Here is an 18279-nt window from a genome sequence, read left to right as displayed (position 1 = left end):
CTGGGCCAAGCCAGTGTTTTATTTATTGATTCTTTGTTATCACCATCCCCTACATATTCTCCCCCCCCCCATTACCGTGGGCACTAGTCTAATGTGGTTAGTGCATTTCTTTTTGTTTGTGTGTGCTCTTGTATAATGTATATTTTATATTATGTAAACTGTTACATAAACGGTATTATTCTCCTTCAGTTAATGTTTTCGCTCAGCAGTTTATTTTAAAGATTTGTCTCTGGTCCTGTGTGAATATTACCTTGTTGATTCTGACTGTAGTTGAGTATTTTATGATGTACATTCATCCAGTTTTACTTCTCTACTCCTGTGATGGGGATTCAGATTGCTTCAACCTCCCCATCATCACAAAGTGGGCTGCATGTCCCTCGGGACCTGTGTGACAATTTCTTTGGGAGCTATGTCTAGGATTACAATTGCTGGGTCATAGACTGGTGAGTGCATTTAATTTGCATAAGTCATACCTGATGGTCTCTTGAATGCCTGCCTCCATCTGTATATCCCCACACCCCACCAACACTTGGCATGGTATGGCTTTCTGATTTTTGCCAGGGTATCAGGTATAAAATATCTCACTCTTAGTTTGCATTTCTCTGACTATGTGTGAACTTCATCATCCCTTCATCTGCTTGTTATTTGGGGGGTGGTATTGTCTTCTGTAAACTTTTTGTGTATAGCTTTTGCCCATTTTTCTGTTGGGATTCCCATCTTTTGTTGATTTGAGGGACATTCTCATATTCTGGATATTAGTCCATTATTGGGGCATTGCAAAAATCTTCTGATCTCTCATTCTCATCTGCCTGTTAATTTTATCCATGGAAAAGACACTCTTAAATGTGCTTTCAAAAAATTTTTTTTTCTTACTTGTGGCTTGTAGGTTTAAGTCCTTCCCTACTAGGTTTCAAAGATGTTCTCCGACATTTTCTTCTTTTAACTTTATAGTTTACCTTTTACAATTTGGCTTTCTTCCATCTGGAGTTCACATCGTGTCCCACTGCCCTGATTAAAAGTCTTCAAGGGACCTAAGTTATCTACAGAGTGAAGCCGGAGCACTCAGAGGGCATATGAAGCCTCTCATGGTCTGTCGCACACATTTCTTCTCATTTGGATGTGTCTGCACTGTTTCCATGCCTTGGCTATTGTAAATAGTGCTGCTATGAACATTAGGGTGCATGTATCTTCTCGAGTTTTCTCTGGATATGTGCCCAGGAGTGGGATTGTTGAATCATATGGCAACTCTATTTTTAGTTTTTTAAGGAACCTCCATACTGGTTTCCATAGCAGCTGTACCAATTTACATTCCCACGAACAGTGTAGGAGGGTTCCCTTTTCTCCACACCCTCTCCAGCATTTATTATTTGTAGACTTTTTAACGATGGCCATTCTGCCCGGTGTGAGGTGGTACCTCACTGTAGTTTTGATTTGCGTTTCTCTAACAGTTAGTGATGTTGAGGATCTTTTCATGTGCTTATTGGCCATCAGTATGCCTTCTTTGGAGAAATGTCTATTTAGGTCTTCTGCCCATTTTTCAATTGGGTTGTTTGTTTTTTTTGTTGCTGAGTTTTATGAGCTGTTTGTATATTTTGGAAATTAAGCCCTTGTTGGTCACATTGTTTGCAAATATTTTCTCCCATTACATAGGTTCTCTTTTCATTTTGTTTATGGTTTCCTTTGCTGTGCGAAAGCCTGTAAGTTTGATTAGGTCCCATTTATTTATTTTTGCTTTTATTTCTATTGCCTTGAGAGACTGACCTATGAAAACATTGGTACGAAAAATTAAATCACCGTTAATTGTTTGCATTATTTTGACTCACCATTATTGATTCACCAAGGAGCCAAGTAGTCTTTTGTCTTTCTTTTTGTATTTGTCCTCCAGTGGAAACACTTGCCTCATTTTTCCATTTTCTTAATTTTGTTCTGATCTATGGCTGAATCTTCCCATACCCTCCTTCAGCCTCTTAGTGCCATTTTCCATGTGGTGGTCAGTCTAGCAGATAATAATTGTGTTTCATTGTTTTCTTTTGACCCACCCTGTTGGGGCCAGCCCTTCTGTCTTCCTGCTCCAGACTGGGCTTGTTGCTCTCCAGGGCTGCTTCACGATGTCATTGCACCTGAGTAACCCTCATTGAGGGACTGAAGGAATCCCTGACACTCCGGCATGCTGGGAGATAAATTCACTGATACGATGACATTAGCAAACATGGGCATCTGAGAAGGTCTCAGAAAGCCTCTAGTCCCTATAGGTGTCAAGCACTTGCTGCTGACAATGAGCATGGTTCAGCCTAGCCTTCCGATCTGTGTATGCCTGCACATTTGTTGACACACTTCTTGATGTCTCAGGATGCTAGTCTAGCTCTGACCATTAGTTTCCTCTCTTTCCCACTTCCCCTCTCCCCACCGTGTGTACATCCCTTCTCTCAATCTTCTTTCATTCTCCTGTGTGATAATTGATTGCACTGCTAACATTTTCTTGGTCTTTTGGGAAGCAAGGAATGGAATCCAGGGGTGCAAGATTCATTTAAAATGAGGTTGACATTTTCAGACTTCAGGAAGTAGGCAGACTCTTACTATTATAAAAGTTGGATCATTTTCTTTTTGAAATTTAGGAACTTTAAGTGATTCACTGATGAAGAGGGAAAAGCTGTTTGCGCTTAGCATATTTCTCATTACACCACTCAAGATCCTCATCTGTTACACTACTTTAAGCATTTTGCTCTGTTTTCAGCACTCTGGGTCAAGAGGTTATATGTTTTCATTGTGCGCATTGTGAAAATCATTTCACCGCAGCTCTAAAATTGTTTTGTTTTAATTTTAGAATGGGAAATGAGTTCTGTTTAAAACAAAAAAGACTTCTTAGTAGCAAAAAAATGTGACCTTTATACAGTCTTACCTGAAGTTTATTTGAAATATCAACTGTGCCAAAAATATGCTGTGAACTAGGAAGTTATCTGCAATAGTGTGAATAAGTAACTTAAAATATACCTTAGTTATTTGAAGGTAGATGAGCAAATTATGAACCTGATATGTCTGAAGTGATGATTAATAACATTAAGGATGATTTCTTTTGGAATAAAATGTTTGAACGACACAATCACAGATAGTAAAAACACTTTAAAATATGGTAGATTGCTTTCATTATTCGATTTTTTTATTTAGATTTTTTAATATGAAAATTTCTGAACGAACTGCAAAGACTTTTGAGGTATGAAATACTCTCATTGCAGATAAAATACATTTAATGTTTCTTTTAATTTGTAAGTAAACAGTTATGATTTTGTAAAACCAGCTAAAAGTTTTAGTTTTGCAATTTGCTTGTCCTTTAAATTTGAGCAAATATTTTAACTGCTTTGAGCCTATTTCTTTATCGATGAAGTCAAGGTAATTCCTACCTCTAGGGTTTTTGTTTGTTTGTTTGTTTAAATTCAGTGAGATGAAATAAATGGCCATTCTATTTTTTTTAAGTTTTGCCTTTTTAGTAATAAAAGAAAACTATTAAAACAATATGGTACCAGTTGTTGAGACTGACAAGGATTCGAAAGAATGATAGAACCTCGTACTGACGAGGGTCAGTGACACCAGCTCACACTGCCACAACTCTTCTAAAGAGGAAGTTGGCACTAGGCATCAACAGCCTTCAAAAATCCAGAAAGTACATTTGGTCCACAACGTCTAATGTACTGTAAGGCAGTTATCACTCAAGTGGACAAAGACTGTTTTCTGCTGAGTTATGTAGAATATTAAAAACTATACATCGAAATATTAAGCTAAGGAGGAGAGGAGGTGGGGAAGGGATGGAGTGGGAGTTTGGGGTTAGCAGATGCAAACTGTTATATATAGGATGGATGAACAACAAGATCCTACTGTATAGCACAGGGAACTCTATTCAGTATCCTGTGATAAATCATAATGGAAAAGAATATAAAAATGTATATATATGTATAACTGAATCACTTTGCTGTACAGCAGAAATTAATACAACATTGTAAATCAACTATACTTCAGTAAAAAGCATAAGAATAAAAATATAAATATTAAGCAGATACATCATACAATAGACTTCTGTGTAGCCAATAAAAATACCCACGTGTTTAAAAAAAAAAGGAGAGGTGTACATACATATTTTTAACCTTTGTTTCAGTAAATGGATACCAGTTTAATCATATCTTTTTAAATTGACTACAGTGATATGCGAACTTTTTCTGTTCTCTGTTTGGCTACATTTGTGTTTATATACATTTTTGAGTGTCCCTCCTTCTTCCTTGGCTCTTTGCCTAGTTTATAGCTCCAAGTTCCCTTCCGTTTTGCCTGCTTTTCCTACTCCTCTTTAGTTTCTTTGCTTTTGCTTGCCCAGTGCTAGATATAAATCACGTAAGAAAATTAATACTGATTGAGGAGAAGTTATCTTTTTAAAAAAAATAATCATCTTCCAATTCTTTAAAGTGTGACTGTACAAAATGGTCTGCCGTTTTTTCTGGAAACGTATAGGGTGGTGGTTAAGAGTTTAGGGGTCGATTAGACCTTGGCTTGAATCCAGACTGTGTCACCTGCTCGGTGTGTGACCTTATGCAAGTTAACTTCTTTGGCTTCTGTATTCTCAACAGTGAAACAGGGATAATGTGCAACTCAATTTTGCCTTGAAGATTAAATGATATAATGTTTGTAAAGTGCTCAGAGCTGACTCATAAGAAGTATTCAATAGATGATTGCATCAAGTTTTCAAAGATGAAATGGAGGCCAGACATCTTATTTCAAATACTGTGTCAACGTTTAAAATGCCAGTAAACATTGCCTACTCAGTGTATAGTCAAAAACCAAACAAGTCAACAAGACAGAAGTATGGAGTAGAACTCAAAGTTTTATCTCATGTTCTAGAAGTATTGTAAACTTTGATATGGAATGTGGCAGAAAGAGAATGAGGAAAGGATTATGGGGAAGGGGGAAAAAACAAGTCTCAGCTCCTGACTAAATAAAAAGATAAATGATGAACGGACGACTACCTTGAGGCAATGTGAGGATGGGCAGAAAAGGGGAGGGGATTCTAAACTGCATCTTTTCACACATTTTTAAATGAATATGAATATAAAGGTGATTTGAAAAGGACAAAAAAACCTATCCAGATATAAAAACATTTTTATAGTCTTTATCACTACATTCTCATGATAAACTCTGTATTTTGGTACTTTGTCTCAGAACTTTATTATTTTGTTAGTTTATATGTTTGTTGTTATTTTGTTTGTTTGTTTGTTTGTTGTTTTATATAGTGTTCCCAAAATGTTAATTGTTTTGTGAAAAGTCATTTTGTTTTGGGGCTTCATTTTTGTTTACGGCATTTCTTCAGTGGTGCAAATCATTGGGAATCCAGTTTATTATGCAGATATTGGCTATATAGCCATCTTCCCCAAGATACTTCTTCTAATATCTGGGGATTCTGCAGTGTTGAATCTCAGAGGTAAGTTGGTAGGGTAGACAGTCTGAGGCCCTTCCAGAACTTGTTCCTCTCTGCCTTGCTCTCATATACACTCCTTATCCTTTTGTTCAGAGACATGCTGTTGCCCTGTACCAGCAGCGAGAAGGTTGTGTTTTTTTTCCTACAAAAGTGGGAGATTTGGGGGAGATCCAAGTGCTCTGCCTCTTCTGACCAGACATGGCTTTCTCAGGCACAGCTGGTGACAGTGACATCACAGCCTGTGACCACAAAAGAGAGCAGAGTTCCCCACCTCACCTAGGGATTGAGCCCCTGGGGCTAGTGCATCAGCTCAGCGCTCCTGAATCCAAAATAAGTGTGGCTGATTGTGCAGTAAGAGCAGTAAAATACCCCACGTGAAAGAGGCTGCCGTGGGGTTGCCTTCAGGGGTCTAGAATAGCAGTTACTTGAGATTCCTTGCATGTTTGAGCTGTTTACTATGGTGGCTAAGAAGGACAGCTTGTGAAACCTAATTTTAAATGCGTAAGACTAAATGACCCGTCGGGCTCTTGTTTAATTAAAAAATGGACCCCTTTGACATCAGCACTGTAGATGTGAACATTGCCTAAGGGTGTACAACCGCCAACCCAGTGGGCAGTGTTCCAGTGGGCACCCCCCCCCCCGGACCCGGAGCAGGTCCCACAGCCTTCCTGGACCCCTCTGTCTGTGAAGCATGCCAGTGACCCACCTCGCTCAGTTTCCTGGCTTGTTCTTAGACGTTAGTTCCTTGTGACCCCACTGTCTCTAGCCCTAGAGAAACTGTACCACCACTGAGTTTTGGCCGAATAATGTTTAACAGGTGTCTGCGTTTAAGTTAGAATAGCAGAGGTCAATGTTCTGATATTCCTAAAGGATGATTGGCCGTGTGTCCACTGGCCTGGAAAAGAATTTGTAGTTGTGTGGGTAGCCAAGCAGAGCACCACTGACCCCTACTACAGTTTGAAAGCTAGGTGGCCTGACTTCATGACAGTGTGTTCTAAATCACGCCATTGTCTTAGTACTTATTCTTCATCTGCTTGGTTAAAAATGAGGTCAATTATTTCTGGAAAAAAATGGGTAACACTTGCACCAAGTAAAAAAATACCCTTGCCCATAGATTAGTCTCAGGCTTCCTGAATAAAATGAAGGATATTGGAACACAGAGAGTATAGAGACTCGAGGCTTAGAGAGTAGGATGCATGAATTGATCAAAGTCTCACCTCCCCAGACCTGAATTTGCAATTTCTGATTCTATTATTAGCACAGTAACGTGTATCAGAAAGTGAGATGGTAGATGGTATTCTACCAGATGTGTTAGAAAGTTCTAATTATTATACTGATGCTAGAGAAAGCAGTCAAGGAAGTCATCTTCAGTAGTAAGTTGTTGGCACGTTTATGGACAGTATATAAGGTAATTTGGCATGTTTTATATTCATGGAAAATCAGGGCAGACTTATCTTGCACGTTTGTTTCCTAATTGCCCTATTTTTAGCACCCCCATCATTTCTCTTCCTACTGGAGCACTCGAACGTAGTGCAGTGCATGCACCCATGACGCAGTAGCAAATGTGAAGGCCCCAGTCAGCTCAGTTGCTTCTGTAGAGAAAGCAGTCCTTCCGATAACTGCCAGTAATGACGACTTTGTTGATGATACCAGTCAAGGTCTGTTACAAAGCATGGAGAAGTTTTTGTTTTGCCTTACAAATATGTTTTTGTTCATTGGTAAACATGCATAACAGCAAAAAGTAAAGATAATCTATCCTTATTAAAACCCAGGTTCTATAAAGAGAAAGCACAACAACGTTTATAGATGTTTTGTTTCCCTGAGCCACAGAAAACGCAGTCCTTATTTGACTTAGTTGCAATGCTTTGGGAAAATATAAGCCTGCAGATGGTAATGGCCTCCATTTTTTTCCACAGAGGTACCTCCAAGTCAGAGTCTAGGCTTACTTCATCCCGGGGTCCGTGACAGCGTGTATGCAATTGAGCCAGCTCTCCCGCGTTGTTTGCCCAGGGCCCCTCTGGACTGTGGAGCTGCTCTTGTAGAGTTGCCCACTTTGGGGCTTGAGCCTGGACTGAGTAAAAGCAGTCGGTAGCTGATGCAGTTGTGGTTCCAGGTTAGGTCCTTGCTGTTTTTCTGCTGGCCTCTTCTCCATCAGAGCAACCCACCAGGTCTGCAAACCCCATATGTCCAAACTGACCTCCTATCCTGGGCTCTTCCTCTCATTTTCCCTAGTTTCATTCATGGTACCAGACATCAAACCATAGCTCATCTTTGATTTCGCTCCTTCCTCTGCCCCCATGTCCAGTCAGTTATCAAGTCTTATTGACTTATTTGTTTGATGACTTATTTCTGTAATATTTCGCAAACCTATAGTCTCAGCTCAATGCCTACTTCCATTTTTCCTCCTACCTGAACTGTTGGGGTAGCTCCCAGCAAGGCCTCCTGTCACCTCTTCTTTCCAGTCCGCCTCACATGGTACTAAAGTGGCCTTCCTGAAACATGAAGGTGATGGCATCATTTTCCTGCTCAGGTATTTCCACTGGAGCCCTAATGCCTACCATGCAGATGAGGCCTCATCTGCAAGACCAACCATCTTTGCATTTCCCAGGATTCACCACTGTCCCCTTCAGGCACACTGTCATTCAGCCGAACCAGAAGGGTCATGCGCTCTGTACACAGCCTACAGTATGTTGCCCCCATTCTTTCTCATGATGCTCTTCACTCTGCCTCACATCTTCTTCACATTTTTTATTCACTGTCCAAGGGCTTTACACCCTGCAAGGTCCTGCTCAAGTATTTCTTCCATGAAGATGTTCCTGACTCTAGCACCCTCCTTCTCCTTGAATGCATGCACATGTACACACCATTTCCCACTTTATTTGTACTGCTTTTATTTTAATTACCTCAGATACTTTTTAATGATGTGTTTATAGCCGTATGTCCCATCGTTTACTTCTGAACTAATTTCTTTGAAGTCAGAGTTAGCTTCTGATTCACCATTCCATTCTCCATGATACTGGGCATGGTGTCCCACACATAAATCAATAAATGGATCCAGAGATCTTGATTTTTAAGATTCCCACTTAATCTGTGTTTTGTCCTCTATAACGTGCCTTTGATATTTGGTAATATTTATAATATTGTATAGAAAGTAATGTTGAGAAAACCTTGGCCAGTGATAATAAAAGTTAACATTCCTTTGTGTGTTAATCAGTTTATGAGGATTTTGTGGTAACATTTAATTATGTTCTATTAATAAGCAGGGAAAGATAGCCTTCTTATCATAGAAACAGAATGGAGACACACTTAACCTTTTTGTGCTTTGCAGTATAAATCTATAAATCAATCTGATAAGATAGGTTATATGCATTTTTTATATTTCTAACAGTCCATGGGAGTTTGTGTGTTGAAGAAGTTGTAAGGGTTGACGACCATAAGAAATGATTTCCATTCTTCTGTTAATTAGAAAAGGATTCCTATGAGAGAGAACATTTTAGACTCTAATATTAGAGAGAAAGAAATTCAGAGAGATGTAGGTATCTGGGAGAGGGCATGGACTAGTGAAAAGGCATATATATTCTGGGCTACGATGACAGTTAGGGCCAATCTAGTTATTCTGGTTAGCAGCTGTGTTCTGGGCAGAGTGGATACCAGAGGGTTGTAACAGGTCCCAAATCTGAATGCCCAGCCTCCCTGCTTTGATTCTGTTGCTTGAGGCTGCCCTTAGCTAGGAGCCATCTTGTAGAGCTATTGCTTTGTCTGAGACCTCAGAAACCTAGGAAAATTTAGCATGGCTGCTAGACCTGAGCACAAGAGGGGTTTTAGATTGAACTTTGCAGGGACAACAATGGTCCTGGCTCAGCAGTGCTCTGCAAACGCTGTGCTCCCTGGGGCACGCTTCCCTCCTCTGCTGCCTCCTGGGCTGTGGCCTCAAGTAGGCTGTTTGACTTCTGACATGTGTTACCAAAAAGGCTATCATTACCAATGATAACCTCTCACTTAATAAAATATAGTAACAGCAACCGCAACAAAAATCCCAGCATTTATCATTGCCTTGCAACTCTGCCTTTTTGGCCTTTCTGGGTATCCACTGATGTCGCCTAAAGGAACCATTTTATTTCTAATTGCTACATGCCAGGTTGTTTTATGTGCTTCTGTTTCTCAGCATTCCACAGAGGCCACATTACTCAAAGCTGTGCTTTAGAGCATCTTCAGATTTCTCCCTCCCTGCCCTGCACAGCTTCCCTGCTTGAGGTTCTCATGTAGCAGCTGCTTGCTCACCCTGCTGATATCCATCCCCAGCACACATCCAGCCAACAGAGCTAAATTGGAGTGAGCACGGCTTCCGTGCCGGTGAACTGGCTACGCTCCAGGACTTTGCCACTCCTGTCTTACCATCTGATGCTAAGCGTTTTGTTGAAAAGACAGATTTAAACACTCCAGTGAGGGCAGAACCCCATTTCATAGCTCTGTGAAAGGTGTGTGATTATCATTTCAGTCTCTAAAGTGTGTTGGTTTTGATTCATTTTCATACTGTTTTCTCAGCAGTATCACCATGCATTGTTTACTACGTAAGGTTTTCTTGCCTAAAGCAGGTTGTAACCCTGATCTTCCCATGTGCTTTTTAGTCCATAGTATCTTTAAGACTACAGGATCACTTGTAATCACTCAGAGGCTCTCCCAAATATGTACTCCAGGAGCGTGGTTGTTGGCATTGGGCAGCTTCTGGACAATAACATTTGTAAAGTGCGTTGGATTATGCGTACAGTCTCATTCAGGTCTTCTGAGGGCTGAAAGCACTTGGTGAAGTAAAATAGAGTAAGATGGAAGCCATCATATGACTTTGCTTTATTGCATTCATGACCATCTGTATGGATTTAAAAGACTATGCTCATGAAACCTCAGGATCTCAGTGAGTACGTAAGAGCAATCATATTTTAGGAACTGGGATAATCCAGGTTGGCTGGTGATGTAAACTTAGCAGATATCTTGATGATAGTTCCTGGAAGTAAGGTCATGTTAGTGACCTTGAGTTTCATTAGAATCCAGATTCCTGCCTTTGTAGCGTTGGGTCCATAGGAACTCTGGTTCTAGTCTCTTCTGAGATTGATATCTTCCTATTCCTATTGTAGGGCTCCCAAAAAGTCTTTCAGAGAAGCTAGATCCCTCATTCCCAAACAAGTGCCCTGGGATGGAAAGTTTCAATCATCTCTCAAGTCCCTTTGAGTTTTAGAATTCCATGACACGATGCTTCACCTTCAGTTCCTGCCACTGCTCTTTCTCTGACTTTTTACGTATCTCCAAGTCCCATCTGGTCTGAAGTTGAAGTGTCTTCCTGTCACCCCTCACCTTCCATGTGGATCACCACTGTCGCTTCCAGCTGAACTCCTGCCACCACTGGACTTCTCTGCGGTCCTTCAGCCCAGCTAGTCCCATGTCAAACATAAAACGTTTCCAAGGTACTGCTGTCCTTTAGAGAACTATCCAAATGCACTTGGTGCAGCGGAAGACAAAGGTAGTTCACAAAGGTAACTCATATGCTGATGGTGATACAGAATTTTTTTTAAAATTAATTAATTAATTTATTTTTGGCTGTGTTGGGTCTTCGTTTCTGTGTGAGGGCTTTCTCTAGTTGTGGCGAGCGGGGGTCACTCTTCATCGCGGTGTGCGGGCCTCTCAGTGTTGCGGCCTCTCTTGTTGCGGAGCACAAGCTCCAGACGCGCAGGCTCAGTAGTTGTGGCTCATGGGCCCAGTTGCTCCACGGCATGTGGGATCTTCCCAGACCAGGGCTCGAACCCGTGTTCCCTGCATTGGCAGGCAGACTCTCAACCACTGCGCCACCAGGGAAGCCCGTGATACAGAATTTTTACGTGTGGTACAGCCTCTGCAGTGGGTTAGAGATGGGTTTTGTAAGAATAAAAATTCGACATTCATAAAAGCAAAGAATAGTAAGCTCTTCCTGTTTTAAAATAAACTTTTGGCACAAATCCTTGAGACTTTCTGCTCTGTGGTCTTACATTTGTACATTTAAGAATGCTGTGTGAATTCTTGGTAAGAAGTGCTAAAGGCTTGAGGCCTATCTTATACCTCTCTTAGCATTGCTGGCCACATCTCTTTTGCATAAGTCCAGTTAGAACCTCCCCTCGTAGGAATTCTTCGGCCTAATTAAAACTTTGAGCCATAGCACATGCGAAGGAATTGGAAGAGCTCCTGGAAGCAACATTTGTCAGATGATATAAGCAATATCCAAGTTGTTAGCTGTACTTGCTATGCTTCTGATATTTCTTAGATGCGTGTCTACTCATGTAGAAGATATGTCAACGGGAATTTCAGTGATGCTTTATCTTTAATTTGTTTCATATTTAGTTTAATCAGTAGCTGACTAACACTTTGGCGTAGATTCTCTTGATTCTCCTTTTACCTCTAATTTCCTCCTTCTCCAAGAATTCAAAAATATTGTGATCTTATAAACAGATATTTCAATGGCTGACTAAGGGAACTTGCCATTAAAACAAAATCCCATTAAGTAATATTATAAAGGAAAGAATATTTTTATAAAGTGGAACTATAGTCTCATATAAAAATTAATATTCATATAAGTTTTTTTCATAAGGAAAATATTGACTTTATTTGCTTTTATCTGGGAGCTCCTCAGTATGGAAATGTTTGTTTAAAACCTCCCATCCTTTTGTCAGTGGATTAGGAATAGGGATTGGCTTTACAGATACACAGTTTAAATTCATGAGACAGTCCTTGTTTTTAATATGCATATAGCTGAGTCAGGATAAGGGAGGAAACTGTATTGATGCTCTACCTAAATTTCAGAATACCACTTACAGGCGTCAACAAATTACAGTTTATGTTGTTAAACAGTCTTATTTGAGATGTATTGCTTTATTTTTCAATTAAACGTGGTTTTCTCCTAAAAAAAAAAAAATTAATATTTTATCAAATCATATTTTCTTAGTGGGGGTATACTTGTAATTTTTAAAGTTATGCCTTGGAAAATTAAGATCTTACATATCTCATTGAAATTTTATGTTGAAATTTTGAACATTCCACATATTTTAAACACCTCCTATTTTTTTTTAATCAGAAATTTCAGCAGCTGGGCAAAGTTGATAACCATTCATTTACTTAGAACTATTTTTAATTCCAAGCCCAGTAAATGAAATATTTTTGAGTTTTTTGACATGCTGAAAGTACAGCATTATTCCTATAGTTAAGAAGAAATTATGACCTTTAACATTTTTACTATAAACTTTTCTCTAAGTATAAACCCAAACTGTGTCTTCATCTTTGTGTACGCAATTATGAACGCACTCTCTTTCATTCTGTCACCTCTGATTTGTTGTTTTGGGGGTTCTCAGCCTTTAGTGTGTATCGGGACCACCCAGAGGGCTTGTTAAAAACAGATTTCTGCGCCTTACTCCCAGAGTCTGATTCACCAGGTATGGGATGTTGCTGGTTCTGGTGCACCATGGTTTCAGCACTACTGCTTAGGAAGTCTAGTAAGTAGTGATCTGTTGTGATTTTCAAATATGAGTTTGAGGTACAAGAGAACAAAGGAAAGATAAGAACGGTTTGCCAGAGTTTTTATGGTTCCCAAAGTTATACGTAAGATGCTTTTTAGCCATATCCCTTTCTTGTGGTTCTCAGGATATTGCATTTTACTTATTTTGATTTAAATGTATATAGTGCTGACAGTGTGACTGGTATTTCTTGGGAAATGACCAAATGTGCATTTGCTAGTTTTCATTAATAATTTGAGAGACGGTGAATGGAGTATTGCAATGACTTCTGTACTATTAACTTCGTATCAGTACTAGGAACTCAATATAAATAAGTTTCTATAAAGCATATGCCCAGTGCCAGGTTTCTATAAAGGGGACATCCAGTAAATGATGAAATGAACAAATGAATGTATAGCAGTTCATCTTCCCCCGGCATCATGGAGTTACTCCTTGAAAACAGCTGATCCAACTTTGACTATCTGAGAGTTATCTGGTTTATCAACTTTGCCGTTTTTACCACCTTTGCTTCTCATACTTGTGTTCCTGAGGGATGGTTATCTCACTGATAATTTAGCCCTTCTACTATCAAAAGCGGGAAGCAAGTTAAACATGAAATTAAGCCTTCACTTTTCTCTTACTTGTTAGTAATAATTACTGGAATAGGTAGTATTAACTTTTTTAAAAAGTTCCTTTGGGCATGGTTTGGGTTCACTATTCAAGCTGGACTTTTGATCTTCTAATTATATATTTTAAAAAAACTTTATTAGCTAATCTGGAATGTAAGTGTATAGCAAGTTAGATATTATTTTTATACGCTTCTTCCAAATTCATGGGAATTTCCAATCCTGTGTCATTACATTCAAACCAGGTTTATTGTTATAGTTCCTAAAATGTTGAATTCCATGGAATATCTATGTAATGTTAACATTTTCCAGTTACTTCAGTGCAATTTCAGTGATGTTTTAGCTTTGTTTTGATGGCTCTCCTGTTAATTATGACAGATGGAGTCACTGTAGATTGTCAAACTACCTGCTCATATCAGTGTTGGCCAAAGTGCTTCTTCCATACGAGAAAATGAACAGAAGAGCCTAATAGTGTTTTCAGGTGGAAAGTAAGAGAAATTTCCGTTCCTGTCCTGGTTTTGATGCCATCATTTCATGGACTGTAATTTATAAAACATTTCTCTACTGCTTCTGCTTGCTTCATGAGGATATCGTAAGAGTGAATTAGAAAACTGTTATGATCCTGATAAGAAAGGTACTCCATAAACTCTACAGGTTTGGGAAGATGATGGACTCAGCTGTGGGCATGCAGAGTTTTTGAGTGTCTGGAAGGACACCCTGTTGATGGCCAGGAAACATGAAAATTAAAACTGAGCTCAGGGCTCCAGATCCTATTTTTAGTGGTTAGCCTAGAAGGGGTCACCAAAGCGTTAAGATTTTACCTCCCCCAGCCCCCTTCCCCCCAGATAGATCTTGTTTGGAAAACCAAACACCTTAGGGACTCCTGGAGCTTAGGAGGAATCAGGAATCAGGAAACTGAGTCCTAGTCATACGAGCAGGGCTTCACTGAGGGCAAGGTTCTTCCTGCTGCCTGCTGCTGCTTTTGATAAACTAGTGAACGAAGTCGCTACTATACTCATGCAGCTTATATTTGAGACGAAGGGGAATGAGATCAGGTGGTGTTGAGTGTTACGATGAAAAATAGCAGGGTGGGTGAGGAAAGGAGAGAGGGCCATGGGATGACTGGGAGCGGGTTGGTAAGGTCAGGCTCAAGGTCAAGAAGGTCGCAGATGGGGACTTCCATGGTGGCGCAGTGGTTAAGAATCTGCCTGCCAATGCAGGGAACACGGGTTCGAGCCCTGGTCTGGGAAGATCCCACATGCTGCAGAGCAACTAAGCCTGTGCGCCACAACTACTGAGCCCGCGCGCACCTAGAGCCTGGGCTCCGCAACAAGAGAAGCCACCACAATGAGAAGCCCGCACGCTACAATGAAGAGTAGCCCCCCTCACCGCAACTGGAGAAAGCCTGCACACAGCAACAAAGACCCAACGCAGCCAAAAATAAATAAATAAAATTAAAAAAATACATACTGTACAACAGAAAAATATGTGGATCATTAAAAAAACAAAAAAAGGTCACAGATGAAGTTACTCAGCACTATGAGGTAAAGGACCAAGATTTGGAACCGGGGGCATGCCAGGGCCTGGACCACCAGGTACAGGGGCACTTAGAGGAAGGGGCAGGGTACCGTGGTCCCTGAAGAGCAGGCGCAAGGCAAGGGGCCCTGGAATGGGCTGTGGCCCACCTCTGCCAGCCTTGGCTCTGGTGCTGAAGATCTCTCTGATGCTCAGAGGGCAAGTCCTTCAGCTGCAAGTTTGAGCAGTCTTCATTCTGAAACATTAAAACATTTGGAAAATAGTACATCTGAACTTTTTCCCTCAAAGCTGTACTGTGAAATTTGAATTTTAAAAAGATCGTGTAGTATTTTTGCGTTGGATGGTAACAAACTCACGTTTCTTCTAGGACTGTATTGCTTTACTTGCTCGCAACAGTTGAAAGAACCTGCCTTGAGAACCAGCAAACCCATTAGCAAGATTGGGCAAGTGTGTCCCTGCTCTGAGCCTCCAGGCATCTCTGAAGTACGAGCCTTGATGTTAAATGACCTTCCTCAGGGAGCTTCCCTTCTCCTTCCAGGAGGGGAAGAAGGTCCCGGAGGAGTAGCTCCTACTTTTCTTTTTTTCTTTCTTTTTTAAGTATTGGTATTACTCCCAAGTTTATTTAGGAAAAAAAGTTAAAAGAATAGGAATTTGGAAAACCGCTCAGCTAGATGAGCGTCAAGGTCCTTCCCGTATCCAGAGCTACTATTTTTATTAGTCCTCAAGTATATGTTGCTTCCACGTAATTTAGCCACAGAAATGTTTAGATTTGTGTTGGTGACCTCGGATGTTTCTGACAGAAGTGCTTCTTGACTAATCATGTATCTGGTACAAGAGCATCCTTAGGGATAAGGGTTTTTACTATGTTTAATACTCCTTGTTTTGTGATTACTTTTGAAATCTGATCAAGAATTGACAAAATTATCTCTTCAAAATTTATACTTATGTCTATTTATTTTTAACCTTTTAGTAAAGCTTTATGAATTAAAATATTCCAAAACTCTGAAGAGAATAGGAAAGGGTTAGAGTGGAATTTTTCCCTATGCTCTCTGACTAAAATGCATATATGAAATGTTGCCAAGAAGCTCCTATAGATGTAATTTCATCTTGTGTACTTTTATTTTATTTTTTAAAAAATATTTATTTATCTATTTGGTTGCGCCGGGTATTAGTTCCAGCATGCGGGATCTTTAGTTGCGGCATGCGGACTCTTAGTTGCGGCATATGAGATCTAGTTCCCTGACCAGGGTTCGAACCTGGGCCCCCTGCATTGGGAGCGCGGAGTCTTAGCCACTGGACCACCAGGGAAGTCCCTCACCTTATGTACTTTCAGAAGGGATGGAGCAGCCAACTGCTAGTTAAAATATTTTATTTTTGACTAGGGAAGAAAAATCAGATGTGGTTAGGTTAATAAGAGAACTGCTAAGTGTTTTCTAAAAGTACCATGTTTAGTTTATGGTCATTCTTCATGACTGCACTCACTTTTAGAGGACATAGTCTTGTGGGGTGCTGCCACTACTTTGTCTCTCATGAATAACAGTGAGGAATTATAGAAAGTCAGGGGTGGGAAACGGCCGAGGGATTCCTCTGGTCAACCTAAAGCCTGTTCCATCCAGACATAGACTATTTTGTTCTTTCCTTTGCTTTGAAGGCCAAGGTGGCATGCCCATCACTTGGGTGTTTTCATATTCTGTACATTTATCATGATACATATGTTTTGCAGTGGTGCAGATGTATTGATCCATAAATGATTGATATCACATGCTGAATCAGAATACATGAATTCAAGTCTAGAGAGAGACCTGTGTGTTTCTCAGTGTTTCTGTGTGACTGACCACTGTGATGTATGAGAATGAGTTTATGCTGTTAATGGAGTGGCTTTGTTGTGATGTAATTTCAGGAGCTGCTCATGGCAGCTGTGAGTCGAAAGTAAATTGAAAGCCAGCTGGTTTAGGTAACACAGTGGTGAAGATCAACAGGGTACTGTGAAACCAGGACTCGGTTATGGCAACATGAGACTCCCAACTAACTCTCAGATGTGTTTTCATCTGACATTTCCCCAGCTCTGTCCCTTGCTGAACTGGCTCCATTTGAAAACTTTACTTTCTTAGGGGAATGAATTGCAGGTCTTGTAATGGGAACAGACGGCTTCTTGGTTAGTTTAGTATTTTTCACTTCTTTAGGATCATGAGATTATTGAAGTTAACATTGATGGCTTGCTCAAACTTCTTTTGTCTCTCTCACAAGAAGCAAAAGAGAAGAGAAAATACATTCTATTACGCAATTGATAAGAAAGTGATGTTTGGGACCGTGGGGTCCATAGAATGTTGTGAATGTAGACTGCTACCAGGAAGAGCTCTCGAAACCTTTGTTGCCAATTGAATGTGGGTAATGTGAACCCAGTGCCCTCCAGGGTGAGCGTTGGTCCACAATTGAAATATTCCCGGATCCATCCCCAGGAGTAGACTTCCTCCATCTCTGCTCATTGTGGTTCCACCACAGGGTGGCTGTTGCCTTCCTCCTTTAATAGGTGCATCCAATTTTCCCCACTCAGAGAACATTTTATCCTTTAGGCATTGTGTATAAGACATTGAAGATAGAAAGGAAGATGCCAGTGAGGGAAAGTTAGGAACCACTTTGTGTCCTAGGCAATTCTTCATTCCCACTGACAGTTCTTCCATGTGTTTTGTAGTAGTTTATAATTGATATATAGGTAGGGAATTGATACTGAGAGATCCAGCTGCTCTCAGAGTAGGAGTGTAGTGACTCAGAAAGAGAAGAGAATTGTTGAGCTGTAAAATGAGCAGATTGTCATTTCAGTATCTTTTTCTGTCCCATCAAAGTGCCAGTTTGCTCCATCTTCACCAGACATTTTAAATTAAGTGTCTTATTTATCATGGTGCCTCTGATGTTCAAAATTATATATGTTACTGTAATTCTTAAGAGTTGTGAGGGTACATACTTCCATGTGGACAGATGGTACTTTTGACACAGTCTTTATAATCCCAGTAGGCTGATTGGGCATCAAAATTTTATATTCACACTATTACCTTAATTGTAGAGAGATTCTGGGGGTGGCTTTGGAAAGTCATCTGACATGTGTTCTCTTTCTTTGCACTGCCAGAGTTCTAAATATTTATTAATCATCACT

At 40.2% G+C, this 18279-nt stretch overlaps 2 protein-coding genes and 1 pseudogene across 23 annotated transcripts in view; 2 read left to right on the top strand and 1 right to left on the bottom strand.

Moving 5' to 3' along the window:
- The window catches only part of LOC309630263 (heterogeneous nuclear ribonucleoprotein R pseudogene), a 499447-nt pseudogene that overhangs the window by 23322 nt on the left and 457846 nt on the right, over nucleotides 1-18279 (bottom strand). The window lies entirely within an intron of this gene.
- Nucleotides 1-18279, top strand: part of PKP4 (plakophilin 4) — a 246574-nt gene that overhangs the window by 34087 nt on the left and 194208 nt on the right. The window lies entirely within an intron of this gene.
- Nucleotides 1-18279, top strand: part of UPP2 (uridine phosphorylase 2) — a 454968-nt gene that overhangs the window by 378947 nt on the left and 57742 nt on the right. The gene's annotated exons all lie outside the window — the stretch shown is intronic.

The sequence above is a fragment of the Balaenoptera borealis genome (assembly GCF_965194805.1).
Source record: "Balaenoptera borealis genome assembly, chromosome: 6".
NCBI lineage: Eukaryota > Metazoa > Chordata > Mammalia > Artiodactyla > Balaenopteridae > Balaenoptera > Balaenoptera borealis.
This window is presented reverse-complemented; position numbering and strand designations above follow the sequence as displayed.